The sequence below is a fragment of the Colobus angolensis genome, unplaced genomic scaffold (genome assembly GCF_000951035.1).
Source record: "Colobus angolensis palliatus isolate OR3802 unplaced genomic scaffold, Cang.pa_1.0 Scaffold6, whole genome shotgun sequence".
Lineage (NCBI taxonomy): Eukaryota > Metazoa > Chordata > Mammalia > Primates > Cercopithecidae > Colobus > Colobus angolensis.
Window position 1 is genome coordinate 12,746,803 of NW_012119598.1, and position 16,161 is coordinate 12,762,963.

The 16,161-nt window shown below is 37.7% G+C and overlaps 1 long non-coding RNA gene across 1 annotated transcript; it reads right to left on the reverse strand.

The window, feature by feature from the left end:
* Positions 1-3,494: 3,494 nt before the first annotated feature.
* Positions 3,495-14,771, reverse strand: LOC105526643. The gene is made up of 3 exons (XR_001004113.1): positions 14,687-14,771; positions 5,071-5,200; positions 3,495-3,670 (listed from the first exon to the last, which is right to left on the reverse strand). It is a non-coding gene; the product is annotated as an uncharacterized LOC105526643 (long non-coding RNA).
* Positions 14,772-16,161: the final 1,390 nt, after the last annotated feature.

The following is a 16,161-nucleotide window of genomic DNA, read 5'->3' on the forward strand; positions in this document are numbered from 1 at the left end:
CCACCACGCCCAGCTAATTTTTGTATTTTTAGTAGAGACAGGGTTTCTCCATGTTGGCCAGGATGGTCTCAATCTCGTGACCTCATAATCTGACCACCTTGGCCTCCCAAAGTGCTGGGATTACAGGCACGAGCCACCGTACCCGGCCCTTGGTAGATATTTATTAATTTTATTGGACTGTTTAAGTAACGGTCTTTTGTATTTATCACTTTTTCTATCCTTCTAATTTACTATTACACTTTTACATCTAATAATTATTTCCTCTTCCCTTTCTTAGATTTACTTTATTACGATATCAGCTTCTTGAGTTAAACACTAGGGTTTTTCTATTTTTATTTTTTAGTTTTAATCTTTCTGGTTTTTCGATTTAAAAGAATTTAAGATGTTTTTTTGGTTAAGGTACACTTGACAAATACAAATTGTATATATTATGTTTGTGGTGTAGAATGTAAGTAATGTTTTGATATGTAAGTACATTGTGAAATGATTAAATCAAACTATTGAATATATCCATCACCTCACACACTTATTTTTTGTGGTGAGAATAAAGATCTACTCTCTTAGCAATATTTAAATATACCATAAACTTTTATTAACTGTAGTCACCATGCTATACAATACTAGAGCTCCCAAACTTTTATTTTTTTAAGTGAAAGCAAGTTTATTAAGTAAGTAAAGGAATAAAATAATGACTACTCCATAGGCAGGGCAGCCCTGAGGGCTGCTGGTTGCCCATTTTTGTGGTTATTTCTTGAGTATATGCTAAACAAGCAGCAGATCATTCATGCTTTCCCTTTTTAGACCATATAAGATAACTTCCTGAGGCTGCCATGGCATTTGTAAACTTAGACCTCCCAAGTTTATTCATCCTGCCTAATTGAAACTTTATATCCTTTGACCAACATCTTAAAATGATTTTTTTCTCAGAATATAGCTTTTGTTATATTGATAAGGAATGTTTTCCTTATGCCAGTGTCTGAATATATTAATAATGTTTAAATCCGTAACAACATATTTGATTCCTTTTTTGACTTAAGTCTTATTTAGGAGGGTGTCTTGATATTTTCAAATAGTTGGATTTGGGGGAGAAAGAACAGTTTTGGAGTTCTTTTCCAATTTAAAATCTTTGATTGCATTTATAGCATTGTGGTCTTAAAAAACTATCTATACCACTTCCACTTTGGGAAGTGTATTACAATTTTTCTCTGAAATAGGCTGCCATAGGTTCTCTGGATGGGTCCTGGTTTCCAAATTTAATCTCTAGTTCTTCCTCACTAGCCTTAAGAGTGGCATAATTCTTAACAACAACAACTCATAACCAACATCAAATTAGCTTCACTATGATTTATTGAGGCCACTCTCAAAGAAAACGTCCATTCTGGAAAGGAGTGAAGATAACAAAAATCACAGCGCCACAGTCAGCAATGGCGTGGGCTCTTTTGCTTCTTGGAGCAGGACAAGTTAGCCCCTGAATTCCTTGATTCCCGCCCGGGCTGACAAACCTAGAACAACAGCGGTGCAGACATCCTCCCTGTGTGTGCCCAGCTGTTCTGTTTTGCTTCACAGCCTGTGGGGGAGGGAGGGGTGGTAAAATATTGGTAACTCGTGTGATAGAACTGATAGTGCTAGTCAGCCATCTCACCCACCTCCTAAAGGCGCCTGCCCAGCTGTAATCCCCGCTGAGTGACCTGGCCTTGGAGGGGGCACATTCCACAATGCGTGTTCTCAAATGAATGTTCTAGAAACATAGGAGCTTTCCAAAAACGCCTGCTCAAAAACGTTGGGAACTAATTATAAAAACAACCATCGTTTTATTTTATTTCTATTTTGCACCCGCAGAATGGACATCTTTGAGGCCATGCCTTATGTGGTATCCAGCGGGAGGGAAAGCGCAGGCTCAGGGTTTCTCTCTGACAGATCAGAGCTGGTGGCCCGATTTGCATAACTGATGTAAATAATCTATGATTCTGCAGCTGCCAGAAAAGTAGGTCTCTCTAAGGAACAAAGTTTTTCTTCATGTCCATTAACCATCAGTACTAATTTTACTATTCGATCCTTCACATTCATGCTTCTGTTACTGTCTACTTGATGTTTTGCTTGGCTCAACTTAAAGACTGAGTTGATGAGGATTTTATTTTAATTACTACAGTAATAAGCTCATTGTAAAAGTTAAATAAGAGATGATAGAAAATTTTAACATCTTTGTCCAAGCGGCCCCCTCCAGTTCTTTCCTCCTGAAGTGTTAACTTAATGTTATCTTTTAACAGATGCATACAAATGAATATTGAGGTTTTAAAAAGAAAAAAACGAAATCATGCTATAGGTATGAATTCCATAATTTTCTTTGAAGGTGAATTTTTCTAATTTTTAAATGCGTATATTTCAAGCAATGCTACTTAGCACATAACACTTTATGACTTTCAAAGTTTTATTATACCAGTATAAAATAATCCATTTGGGTCCCATTTTATGTTTATCACTTTAAACTGAGGTTTTTAAAAACTGTTTTGTTGTGATATAATTTACGTGTTAAGTGTACAATTTAATAATAATTTTACTCTATTTAAGGAGTTGTGCAACCATCAACAAAATCCAATTTTAAAACATTTCCATCATCCTAAGAGGAAACTTCGCGCCGTCGCTCTCCATTCCATCACCAGCCATAGACAATGAGTAATGCAGTTTCTGTCCCTTATTATCTGCCTTTTTCTTTTGGACATTTCATATAAATGAGCTCATACAACATGTAAGCTTGGCTTCTTTCACCGAACACAATATTTTTGAATTATGTCCATATTGTAGCATTTATCAGTACTTCCTGCCTTTTTTCTTGCCAACTAGCATTCCTTAAATTAAGTTTCACCTGGCGTGTATTTACTCATTTTTACATTTTTGCACTTAATATATCATGATATTTTAGGTGCCTTATAAATAGCAAAAGATTAAAATTTGTATTTAACCACTTAACCACTGAAAGTGTGAATAAAATTTCCCAGGAATTCAGAGGAGAATGGGATCAGGCAATGCTTCAGCCAAAGGTCATCATCTGATCGTCAAGGAAAGACAGAGTTTGAATGAGAAGAGACTCCGCTGAGGGGTGGAAGGAGATGGAGGCTATTTCATTTATTGTTTTTTTATTTTTTATTTTTTTTGGCAGGGCGGGAGATGAAGTTTTGCTCTTGTTGCCCAGGCTGGAGTGCAATGATGTCATCTCAGTTCACAGTAACCTCCGCCTCTCAGGTTCAAGCGATTCTTCTACCTCAGCCTCCCAAGTAGCTGGGATTACAGGTGTGCACCACCACGCCTGGCTAATTTTTGTATTTTTAGTAGAGACGGGGTTTCACCACATTGGTCAGGCTGGTCTTGAACTCCTGACCTCAGGTGATCTGCCCACCTAAGCCTCCCAAAGTGCTGGGATTACAGGCGTGAGTGACCTTGCCCGACCGAAGATGGAGGCTATTTCAACATGAAACACTGGGCCAAACATTGAGTCTGAGCCAGCAGATCTTTTAGTTAGGAGACAAATGAAAATTGAAAGAAGACCAAGCTGAAAGTGGATAACTAGTTGTGTGACCCGAGAAAGTTCCCCAGTCAAGGTCTCCATTTCTCACCTGTGAAATCCAGGTGTTAAGTTATCATCATCTCTAAGGTTCCTTCTGGTTCTAAAATTCTGTAGAGGTTGGAACAAAATATGATAGTATTTTAAGTCATTAAAGAAAGCTGTAAGCATAGTTTCATTTTCACGGCATATTGTTGGTCACGGCCCTTGCTTTATTAAACATCAAGTCTTTGGGAATGCAATAGCTAACTGTAACACTAAACCTATAAAAAACAGGATTTATTTACAGCAGTATTTTTGACAGGAGCTCTTAGAAGGCCTTGTATAATAAAACAGAAATTTTATACATTAGTAATGTGTACAGTAGAAATTTGAAAGATATCCTAGGAGGAACCAAATTGTTAGATATATCTATAAAACAAGAATTAAAGGCTCTAGGAAGCTGTACTTATAAATAGCAGAAAAAAATGAATTTTTTAAATGATTCACTAAATGTAAAAATGAGAGATATTACAGAAAGAAGAATGAAGGAAAGAAATGAAACTTCCATCAAAATTTATGTAATAGTTTGGTTATACTGAAAATAAGGAAGTTTTAAAGTGTGGTAATCATCTATAGTTTTGTCTGAATAAGAATAAAATTAGAAAGATGTGAAACTTTGAACTTGCACTGAAGAACAACAGGTCTTCTTGCATGCATAATAATTGGTCTGCCCTAACTGCAGTAATCTATAAAACCATAAATCATTATTATTTAGTACAAATAATTTTAAATCTTTAAAAGTGTTTTATTGTCTGATATTTCTAAGAGTGCAATTTAAATCTACATTTATCTCTCTTTTTTTTTTCATTTTTAATATGAGACAGTGGTCTCACTGGGTTGCCCAGGCTTATCTCGAACTCCTAAACCCAACGGATCCTCACACCTCAGCCTCCCAAGTAGCTGAGATTACAGACATGCATCACCATGCTTGGCCCTAATTCTACATCTAAATTTAAATGCAGAGCACTCATGGCTTAGCTAAAATAGCAGTCATCCCCAAGATTTTCTCCAGAGATTATATGTAGGTGTATAAAATATTGGCCAGGTGCAGTGGCTCACTCCTATAATCCCGACACTTTGGGAAGCCTATGCAGGAGGATCACTTGAGACCAGGATTTGAAACCAGCCTGGGCCACAGAGCCAGGTCCTGCCGCTACAAAAAAATAAAAAATAAAAATTAGCCAGATATAGTGGCATGTGCTTGTAGTCCTGCTACTCAGGAGGCTGAAGCAGGAGGATCGCTTGAGCCCAAGAACTCAAGGCTGCAGTGAGCTATGATCACACCACTACACTCCAGTCTGGGTGACAGATCAAGGCTCCATTTTTAAAAAAGGAACTAATAGATAAATAAATGTGTTAATTAAACCAATCTAAATTAAATTAAAATATTACTAAGTCCACGTGTACATTAATGGAAAAAACCACAATTACTTAGGCATCAACATAACATAAAGAAAGATGTATTTTACATGTTCTCGCATTCTCTCCTGAACCATGCCTGGGAAGTCTGTGGTCAAAGTTAAACATGTTGTCATTTCACATTAAAATGTAGGTTATTGATTTTTCTTGTTTCTTCCCACATTGTCACTGACCCATATCCTGTAAGACAGCAAAAGAGCTTTGACATCAGAAGGTGGGTAAGGATAATAGAAAATCACTAATGTTTGGAAATTCTGTGCTGAAAAAGTGGGTTGACCAACATGTAATTGGTTAATGGATAAATTCCAGGACTGGATAAGCTAGCATTTTATTCCGACACAAGTAAAACATTACACAAAGGAGGTGGATTATTTTTTAAAAATCAGACATAGTTTTCCTATCCTAAAGCATATTTGCATCCGCTAGCAGACAAGTACAGGTAATTGCCTCCAGGTGTTTGCCTGCAGGAAGTCATTGAAATTCAGTGCTAGTAATGGCAGTTTTCTGCCCAGCAAAAACTAACCTACAGGAACCTCAGAGGCACAGGTATATATTAGAATAGCAATGCCAGCCCTCTGAAAGGCCATAGATTCAGAATGACCAGTTTAACAGGATACAGATTAAATAAAACAAGAATGAAGTTATGTTTTTTAACAATAAAAAAACTTAAGATTAAGAAAAATGTTTTTCTTCTGTTTCTAAAAAATTTTAAACATTACTTGTTTTTCTTACATTTTTACTCATTGATGGTAACTGTCTAGCAATCATTTTTTCTCCCAGACAAAATAGAAATTACAAGAACAATTACATTTTTCTTAAAGTTCTGTTTTTATGAAAGCTCATGTTCAAAAATAACTAATTATTAAACAATACCCCAGGTATTTTTTCCACTGTAAAGAGATACTCTAGGGTATTTAAAGATGGCAGATTAACCGTTAGCATTTAGCTCAATGCTACTGCTCGAATGGCAATAATTTTTTTTTTGAAAAACACAGCACACAAAGACAAAATAAACAAGAATGGAGACAACAGCAACAGAAACTTGGAAGCTGGGAGGAGATCTGAGAAAGCTGGATTCTCAGCCAACTTCAGAGAGAGCTGAGAAGCAGACTGATTTTTTGTTTTGTTTTGTTTTTAATTTCAAGTACAAATCCAAGAATGAGCATCATCAGATATCTCTGGAAGTTCTGTTGCAAGTAGGGTTGCTGAAGAAGCAGCTGGCCCTTCTCATCTCCTCCCCACTTCATGAAACAGGTCAACTACCCATCTTAGCAGAAGATCTAAGAGATTTATTTCCTGGGACAGACACACAGAGGGTTTGAACTAAAAAGTGGGCAGCTGAGCTTACACACTAAATGCAAAAACTCTTCATACTTCTTAACCTTTTCTAGGTTGGAACACCGTTTGCTAAGTACACACACTCTTGTGAGTGCATACACAAGCATACATAGACACATATTCCCTAGGCAGACAAATAGAAGTCTTCTCTGGGGAATTTGACCAGCCCAATAGAAGAGATTGAAAATATTGCCAATGAGGGCTCCAGTAGGCAGGCCACTATACAGTGAAGTCTCTGGTCAATAACTAGTCACACACTCCTCCTCCAGTCGACTTTTTTTTTTTTTTTTTTTTTTTTTTTTTTTTTTGAGACCGAGTCAGCTCTGTTGCCCAGGCTGAAGTGCAGTGGTGCGATCTCGGCTCACTGCAACCTCCGTCTCCCGGATTCAAGCAATTCTCCTGTCTCAGCCTCCTGAGTAGCTGGGACTACAGGTATGTGCCACCATGCCCGGCTAATTCTTATAGTTTTAGTAGAGATGGGGTTTCACCATTGGTCAGGCTGGTCTCAAACTCCTGACCCAGGTGATCGACCCACCTCGGCCTCCCATAATGCTGGGATTACAGGCATGAGCTACCACACCTGGCCTCTAATCGGCTTTTAGTGCACCCATGCCTAGTAAGAGTAGCCACACAAGGATTACTAGGATAGGATTCTAGCATGGGAGACACGGAAACAAACAATCAGGGAAAAAAGCAATGGGAGAAAACAGAAGCAGGAGGGGAGGATAACATTTGAAAATGACCCTTAATACGTTCAGATAAGATACTGCATGTAAAAGACAAGAAAAGGGTGTTATTTTAGAAAAAGAATATTTTGAGGAAGAAGAACTTTAAAATAATTTAAAATAGAATTGTGAAAGTTAAAAAAGCAATAGAAGAGTTGGAAGATAAATTAGAGGAAATCTTCTAAAAGCATAGCAAAAATAAAAAATAAGGGATAAAATATAAGAAAAAAATACAGGATATGTCCAGCAGGTCCAATGTCTATATGACAGGAGTTCCACAAAGAGACAACTCAAGAAATAGAGAATAGGAAATCATCAGTGAAACAATCCAAAAACATTTCCCCCAAATGAAAGAACATGAGTTTTTAGATCAAAATAAACCACACAGATCCAGCACCAGAAATAATTTAAAAACCAACATTAAGGCCGGGCACAGTGGCTTATGCCTGGGAGACCAAGGTGGGCAGATCACGAGGTCAGGAGATCGAGACCATCCCAGCTAACAAGGTGAAACCCCATCTCTTCAGAAAAATACAAAAAAAAAAAAAAAAAAAAAAATAGCTGGGCTTTGCGGCGGGCACCTGTAGTCCCAGCTACTTGGGAGGCTGAGGCAGGAGAATGGCATGAACCCGGGAGGTGGAGCTTGCAGTGAGCCGAGATCACACCACTGTACTCCAGCCTGGGTGACAGAGTGAGACTGTCTCAAAAAACAAAAAACAAACAAAAAAACCATCAACATTAAGACACATCATTAGGACATTTTTGAAACTCTGAGATGAAGAGAATATATTGTGAACTTCTAGAAAGAAGAGATTTTATAAGAAGAATCAAGATTCATAGTGACTTGACATTTCATAGTAGAAATATTGGAAGCTAGAAGACAATAAATTTAATGCCTTCGAAATTATGTGGAAAAATTCATTTTATTCTAGAATTCTTTATCCAGCCAATCTATAAATTAGGCATGAAGGTAGAATAAAGACATTCTCTGATTTCCGAGACCTCAAAATGTTTTGTTTGCTGTGGATCCTTTGTTAGGAAGCCCTGGAGTATGGGACCACCCAAAATGCGGGAATAACCTCAGAAAGAAGGAAGGGGTGGGATCTGGGAAATTGTGACCCACTTGCGAAATGAGAGAAGTCAACCCCAGGGATGGTGGTGAAAGGGATCCCATAAACACTGCTGAGTCAGGCCTAGGGTGTGACTTGAGAATACAGATCAGAAAGCTCTACGGGAAAGCTATTGGATAGAACCCAATTAATACTGTATTAGGTTAGTTTGAATGTGTTGTGATGACATTTACCGATCTTAGGTTGAATTACTAAGTACAGTCATGTGTTTTTTAATGACAGGAATGCATTTTGAAAAATGTGTCATTAGGCCATTTTGTTCTGCTAACATCATGGAGTGTCCTTGGTAGAGCCTACTACACACCTAGCCTGTATATGACAGCCTATGGCTCCTAGACTACAAACCTGGACAGCATGTCACTGTACTGAATACCGCAGGCAACTGGAACGCAAGGGTAAGTATTTGTGTATCTAAACCTATCTAATCATACAAAAGGTGCAGTAAGGATATGGTATAAAAGGGTTTTTGTTGTTGCTGTTGTTGTTTGTATTTGTTTTTTTTAAGATGGAGTCTTGCTCTGTCGCCCAGGCCGGGGGTGCAGTGATGCGATCTCGGCTCACTGCAACCTCCGCCTTCTGGGTTCAAGTGATTCTTTTGCCTCAGCCTCCTGAGTAACTGGGATTACAGGCGTGAGCCACAACGCCCGGCTAATTTTTTGTCGTTTTAGTAGAGACAGGGTTTCACCATGTTAGCCAGGATGGTCTCTATCTCCTGACCTCGTGATCCAATTACCTCTGCCTCCCAAAGTGCTGGGATTACAGACGTGAGCCACCGTGCCTGGCCAATATAAAAGGTTTTAAAAATGATACACCTAGATAGAGCTCTTCCCATGAATGGAGCTCACAGGACTGGAAGTTGCTCTGCGTGAGTCAGTGAATGATGGTGAGTGACCGTGAAGGCTTAGGACATCACTGTACACTACTTCAGAGCTTTATAAACACTGGACTCTTAGGCTACACTAAATTCATTTTTTTAAATTTTCTTTCCTCAGTAATAAATTAACCTGAGCTTACTGTAACTTTTTAACTTTATAAACCTTTTAATTTTTTTTAACTTTTTGACTCTTTTAATAACAGCTTAAAACACATTGTACAGCTAGCTGTACAAAATATTTTCTTTCTTTGTATTTTATAAACTTTTTTCTATTTTTATTTTTTACTCTTTAAACTTTTTTGGTACAAAGTAAGACATAAACACACACATTGGCCTTGGCCTGCACACACAGGCGATCATCAAGACATCACTAGGTGGTAGGAATTGTTCAGCTTCATTATAATCTGATGGGACTACTGTCGTATATGCTGTCTGTTGTTGCCTGAAATGTCATTGTGCGGTGTTACACAGAAAGCCAAGCAAATACACAAACTAAGCAGTGATGCTCTTTATGGAAGCACAAAAAGGGAAAAATACTCACAGCGTATTGTACGGCTTAGCTGTGAATAGTATTCTTAGTCTCAGTGATAATGGATCTGTAAACACCAACTATTGACCCAACCAAAGCAATAATTTACGTGGGGCACTGGGGGACAGCAATGTAACTGTGTGTGCTTGGGAACAGAGGGAGTGGCACAAAAAGAGAGCTAAAGCTCCACATTTCAGAGTGAGAAGGCAACAGATAGTCTAAAATTGAAAAGTCAAAAATTACACTTTATTTAGAGATGCAAATGTAAATATTAAACAACTGGTAAAAGAGTTGAAAAGATTTTTGTCTAGGGAGTGGGAAATAGTGACAGCAGAGATGGCAAGAAACAGCATTTTTTTCTTAATGTGCCATAAAACAATCTGACTCTTTAAACTCTGATGAAATATTATACATTGATGTAAATGAAAAACAAAAGAAAACATTGAGATGAAAAGATATACTCCTAAAATCTTTGGGTGAATCATTTTAGGTGATATGGCCAAGGTAGATAACTTTTCTGATAATGATTATACCTTTCTACTTGTTAATTCATTCATAGGGTTGTGTGAATAAACATTTATTGAATGATTACCACATGCAAAGTTCCATGGGAAAGGTAAATATGGAAGGAATACACCATGATTTTCTTCCTTATGTTGCTTGCAAGTGAACATGACATATATTTAAAATATGTTTTATGTGCTTATATCAATAAATAAAAAAGAACTAGGGCAGAGAGAAAGGATAGTACATACGTACGACAGTATAAAAGAAACAAGATCCAGAAGTCCGCTTGTTGAATATGGAAATTTGTAGACCAGATAGTTGGGACCAACATGAGAAAAACTATGAAGATAGGAAATGTCTCAGCATGGTTGGATGGTTGCAATTCATTAATTATAATGAAGAACAAAGAATAAGAATGTTAACTCCAAGAGAGCAGGCATCTTATTGCCTAGAATATGCCTTATTCACCATTCCCAATACTAGAACATCACCTGGCATATAACAGATACTCAATAAACATTTGCCCAATGAATGGATGGGTAAGATTGTAAAGATAGAGGTTGATAACAGAGGGCTTTGAATTCCATGTTAAATTTAGAATTTAGACTGTAAGTAAATAGGAAAATATTTGAGGAGAAGATTGTGATGGTTCTAATTTTGACAGCTGAGTTTAGGACAGGTTGGAAGCATGTGAGGTGTCGGGTCAGTTAGAAAGAAATGAAAAATAAAGGCGGCCAGGTGCAGTGGCTCACGCCTATAATCCCAGCACTTTGGGAGGCTGAGGCGGACGGATAACAAGGTCAGGAGATCAAGACCATCCTGGCTAACTAGGTGAAACCCCGTCTCTACTAAAATTACAAAAATTAGCCGGGCGTGGCAGTGTGCGCCTGTAGTCCCAGTTGCTGGGGAGGCTGAGGCAGGAGAATGACTTGAACGCAGGAGGCGGAGCTTGCAGTGAGCCAAGATCTCACCACTGCACACTCCAGCCTGGACAATAGAGCAAGACTCCATCTCAAAAAAAAAAAAAAAAAGAAAAGAAAAAGGCCTGAGTTTTATCCATTAACCACTAAATTAGAAAGGAAGAAACAGACCACTTACTGCAGAAGCAAGCCATGATTTTATGGAAGTGTAGTAAATTTGAAGTCAGAAAAAATTGAGTTAAATCCTGTCTCTGTCATGTACTGGGTGTGGAGATCTGGACAAGTCCTAGGACATCTTCTATGAGCATCAATTTCCTCAGTAAAATCAGGCATAGTTTTTGCAAATACTTCACCTGTTGTCTAAAGGGTATTGGGTAACTCTCAAGGATATGTCAATATGTTAAGGCAGGATAAATTGATGTGAGGATAAAAGAAGAGAGAAGTGCAAGAGAGACATAACACATAACCAGGAGTGGAGCTTAAAATCCACCATGATACACAAAGTTAAGTGAAAGCATTTTGGAAAATGAAGAGTTATACAAACGTTCAATGTGATTGACCTATGACATTTCTGATGTAGTGGAAGCTTGAAAGAATGACTACTGTGCCAGAGGAAAGGGCATTACGTTGATGCAGAGAGAATGGGGGCTACTATAGATTAAGCTTGTAAGAAGTTTGGAGGTCAAGAGACAACTGAAAAGGCAACTAAAATCTAAAAAGGTGAAGTTCGTGATTACGTTTTGTATTCTCAAAGTATTTAATGAAAATATTCACCAATCTTTGAAGTAGAACCAACGAAACCACAGATTCTTTAACCTAGAGTGGATGTTAGTGAGCAGTTCTAACGCAGACACTTTGCAGGTAGGAAGTAAAACCCAATGAGGTGTCAATGTTAGCAGTAGAAGGTACCACTTATCTATATTTCTCAACAGGAACAAAACAAACAAACACATTTAAAAACCCTAGACACAATAATCAATAGATTGTGGATCTCATTTCCCTGGAAGGACGATTCATGGATAACACATAGATTTGATTAGTAATTAATGAATAAAGGAGACGTAAGGGAAGGAAAGGCTGCATGTATAAGATAGAATTGTGTGTTCTAAACAATTTAGACCAGAAAATGGAAACCTAGAAAAAGTGAAACGATAGCAGTTAAAGGGACAGGCATAATTGATTAACTGGGAGTATGTCAATTTTATTTTATTTTTTGTTTTTATTTTTTTGAGACAGGGTCTCACTCTGTCACCCAGGCTGGAGTGCAGTGGCGTGATCACAGCTCACTGCAGCCTTGACCTCCCTGGGCTCAGGTGATTCTTTCACCTCAGCGTCCCGGGTAGCTGGCACTACAAACACCTCTGGCTAATTTTTATATTTTTTGTAGAGATGAGGTTTCACCATGTCGCCCAGGCTGGTCTCCAACTCCTGGGCTCAAGCGATCCACTCACCTCGGCTTCCCAAAGTGCCAGGATTACAGGTACAAGCCACCGCACCCAGCCTGCCAATTTTATATGAGCCTCGTGGATCACTTCATGAAGTGCTCCTAGAAACGGTACAATTCACCTAGATCTTAGAGAGAATGACTTAGAGCATTTGGATGAGCAAAGAGGAGGAAAGCAAGCCTTCTGTGCAATGATGGTGACTGAAACAGAAATATGTAGAAAGGAAGCACCAAACTTACTGCAAGAACACTGAGTGAAGCTGTTTAGCTAGAGTGAAGGCTTCATTTAGGGAAGTAAGTAAGCACAATGTTTTCAGGTGATTGCTTGCATCATATAGAGGTTTAAAGACCAGCTAGGGAATGTGTATCTTGTAGTTAGAGGGAAGTGACTCGGTTTCTTCAGTGCGGGAGTTACATGATGGCAGCATTCTTTTTAGTAGATAATTAGGGTGGTGTGCCTGATTAAGAGAAGCTAGGAATGTTTGGACTCTAGCCCTATCTTTTCCAAGTTGATGTCATGGTAGACAACTGCATTCTCTCCCCAGACACTCTTAGATGTTAATATTGGCAACACTGGAAGAATCTGTTGAGTAGTTTTTATGAACTGTAATACGAGATGTGCTTGCTTTTCACCTTCAGCAATTTTTTCAAAGAAGAGTGGGGAAAAGTTTTAAAATATGTCACATTGGACCTCTACATTTTAGAGTCATAATAATAAAATCTCACATTTTCTAAATGAAATAAAGCAATGAGTTAGAGTTGAGAAAATAGGCAGGAAGGCCTTGGTTAAGGTGAAAACAGAGGGATTATAAAAACGTTTTGGGGAATGATGTCAGAATTGTAGGTAATGGGTGGTTGTAAAGAGATAATTCTGATTTTAATCAGTCAGATCATCTATATTCAAGAAGCCAGGTGTCAGGGCAATATAAACTAGCGGAAAGAGAGAGTATGTAGTAATTTTCATCCAGTGAAATCAAAGCCATTCTAACTATCAATATTTATAGAAGTAATTGTAAGTGAATTTAGGAGGGTAGATATCCAATTCACCATCTTCATAGCATCTAGAAAAATATTGTCCTGGGTTTAACATAAGTCATTCACTTCAAATTAAGAAGCAAAGAAGAAAAAAGAAAATAGAGCAGTAGAATGGCAAGTAGTTACAAGTATGTAAATAAATGCTTGCTTAAAAAGAAATCCAGTTACTAATCAGTGAAAAACAAAAGGAAGATATAATGAAGAGACATAGAAGAATAAGATAAAGGAGACATTACACATAGTGGAAAGATAGAAAGGAAAGGAGCTAGTTAGATACTCACAGTGGCAGATACTTCCAAATTACTTAATAAGCACTCATTGCTCTTTTGCAAAGTATTCCTAAGGAGTAGGTTATTATCGCCCCATTTTACAGATGGGGACACTATGTCATTTGGTATTTTTGCATATTAAACTTAGGTTGCTAATTAGCAATGTATCTGAGATGGAATTTTGCAGTGGTAAGAAACATTAATATTTCTTTGTTTTCAGGACCTCCAGTGTAACTTAGAAGAATCATTCCTTTGACGTATCTGCTATGCAACTGGTCAATATTGCATGATGACTTCTCAATATTACTATTGATTTAGGTTACCAGGAAAAATCAAGCATGCTTCAAGGAGATTTTAGTAGCAAGAAATCCATATTATTTGACACCTGCTATTATTTCCGCAGTATTCCAGAATTTCTCATTTAAGTACTGCCCAATAGTATTCTGGCTTTCTTCGCATTTGTGAACACAGACCCAAAATGTTTTGTTGTAATTTATTGCAGAATGGCAGTTTGGCCTTTGGGGAATATGAATCATGGGTCACTGTCATAAAACAACTTATGTTTGGAAACTTTTTTGAATAATAATTGATTTGGGACAAGACTTTTTTTCCCTTAATAAGAAATTAGGAGCTTTCTTAATAAGAAATATCATTAGAGTTTTCAATTTTAAATTGTGTGAATTTGTTTTAATTGTATGAAAATGGATACAAGATAATCAGTTGCTCAGACTAGATACCAAAAGGAGTGGTTATTAAGACAGTAGAAAAACATTTTTGAAGAACATTCATAGGGTAACCATCCTAGTTCCCCAAATCAAACCTGAGGCAATAGAAAACTATGCTTTTAGAGTACTAAAAATAGCAGAAAACTCCTGTGAGAGAATGTCTGATTTACCTTTCTGGAAATCACTTTATTTTGTTCCAGACGGGTGGACTATGGAACTTTCTGAGAGAACATGGTTACAAAACTGTTGTGTGATCAAAGCTCCGGAGGGAGGGACTGTTTTGACTCTCTTGTTACTATGTGAGGGATGGAATTTTGCAACCAGAAGGTTCCACAACAGTTGGAAACGACAGTTGTATGAGTAGCGAGCCGAAGACAAATGTGTGTGTCCTGTTACTCCTGCTCTGAGAACTACACACTGCCGCCGTGCCAAGATTTCCTGCTTGCATCAATATTTTTTATAATTACCGTACCTCATGTGCATAACCCATTAGTAGCAAAAAAAATCTTACGAGTAACATCTACACTGTCTTTAGGTTAGACAGCCATCTGGTTAGCTGATATGCACTACACACACACACACACACACACATGCATACACACAGATAGCCTTATTTAGATGCCTTATTATAACGCTAGTTCCATTTTCAATCATCTGCCATAAATCAAGCTCCACCTCCTTTGGCAGAAATTAAAACAGCTGAAATTTAAAAAGCGCTTGGAACATGTTAAAGCTCACCATAGGCTATTCTCATCCTGTTATTAGTGGCTTACTCTTATCTTCCATTCTCTGGCTCATCTCTCTCACCTGTGAATTCATGTCCCTTTCATTTTCCTTAGCTTCCAGAAAGTCCGTTTTATCTATTGCCCTTTCTCCAACTTTTCCCAAGTTGGACTTTGACTCTAGACTCCTGGGTTCCTTTATATTGATGTCCACAGACATTCTGGCACAATAGGAACTGCCATGAAAAGGAGATGCCAATACATTTAAAACTGGAAATTTAATTGTGTGCGTTTACAAATGAAATAGTATGAAATAGTACAGCAGAAAGTTTAGGGAAGGGAAAAAATGAGTGGTTTAAGTGTTGTTTACCAGAAACAATTCATCTGCAAAATTTGATCCAACGAGCAGGCATTTGGAGAAAGCTACTTATGCTGGCAACATATTTACAGAGTCAGAAGCTGGTGAGTTTGAGATCTGGTAAGGTTTGGGGAGATAGATGTTAATGTAGGAGGTAGATATTGGGAACTGAGATGTGTTTGCAAAAAAAGGGGTACTTGTAAAGCTAGTGGGGGTGAAGTTGTGGTGTTGGGAGTTTATTAACAACAAGGAAAGGTTACTTATTACTTTAGAATTGTGTGGAATCCTGTCCTGTAGTCTGGTCCAGGTGCCCAGTATACCCATCTACTGATGCTGAAATCCCATAAATATGGACATATAAACACAGCCCTTATTAAAATATATGTACATACATAAATATATAATATAGGTGTGTGCATATATGTGTGTATGTGTATATATATACACAAAGTTTCTACATATATATATATAAAATAGTTCCAAGTTTCATTTATAAAGTATGTTTCAAGACACACAGTGGATGCCTGAAACCTCAGATAGTACCAAAACCTCTCTCTCTCTCTCT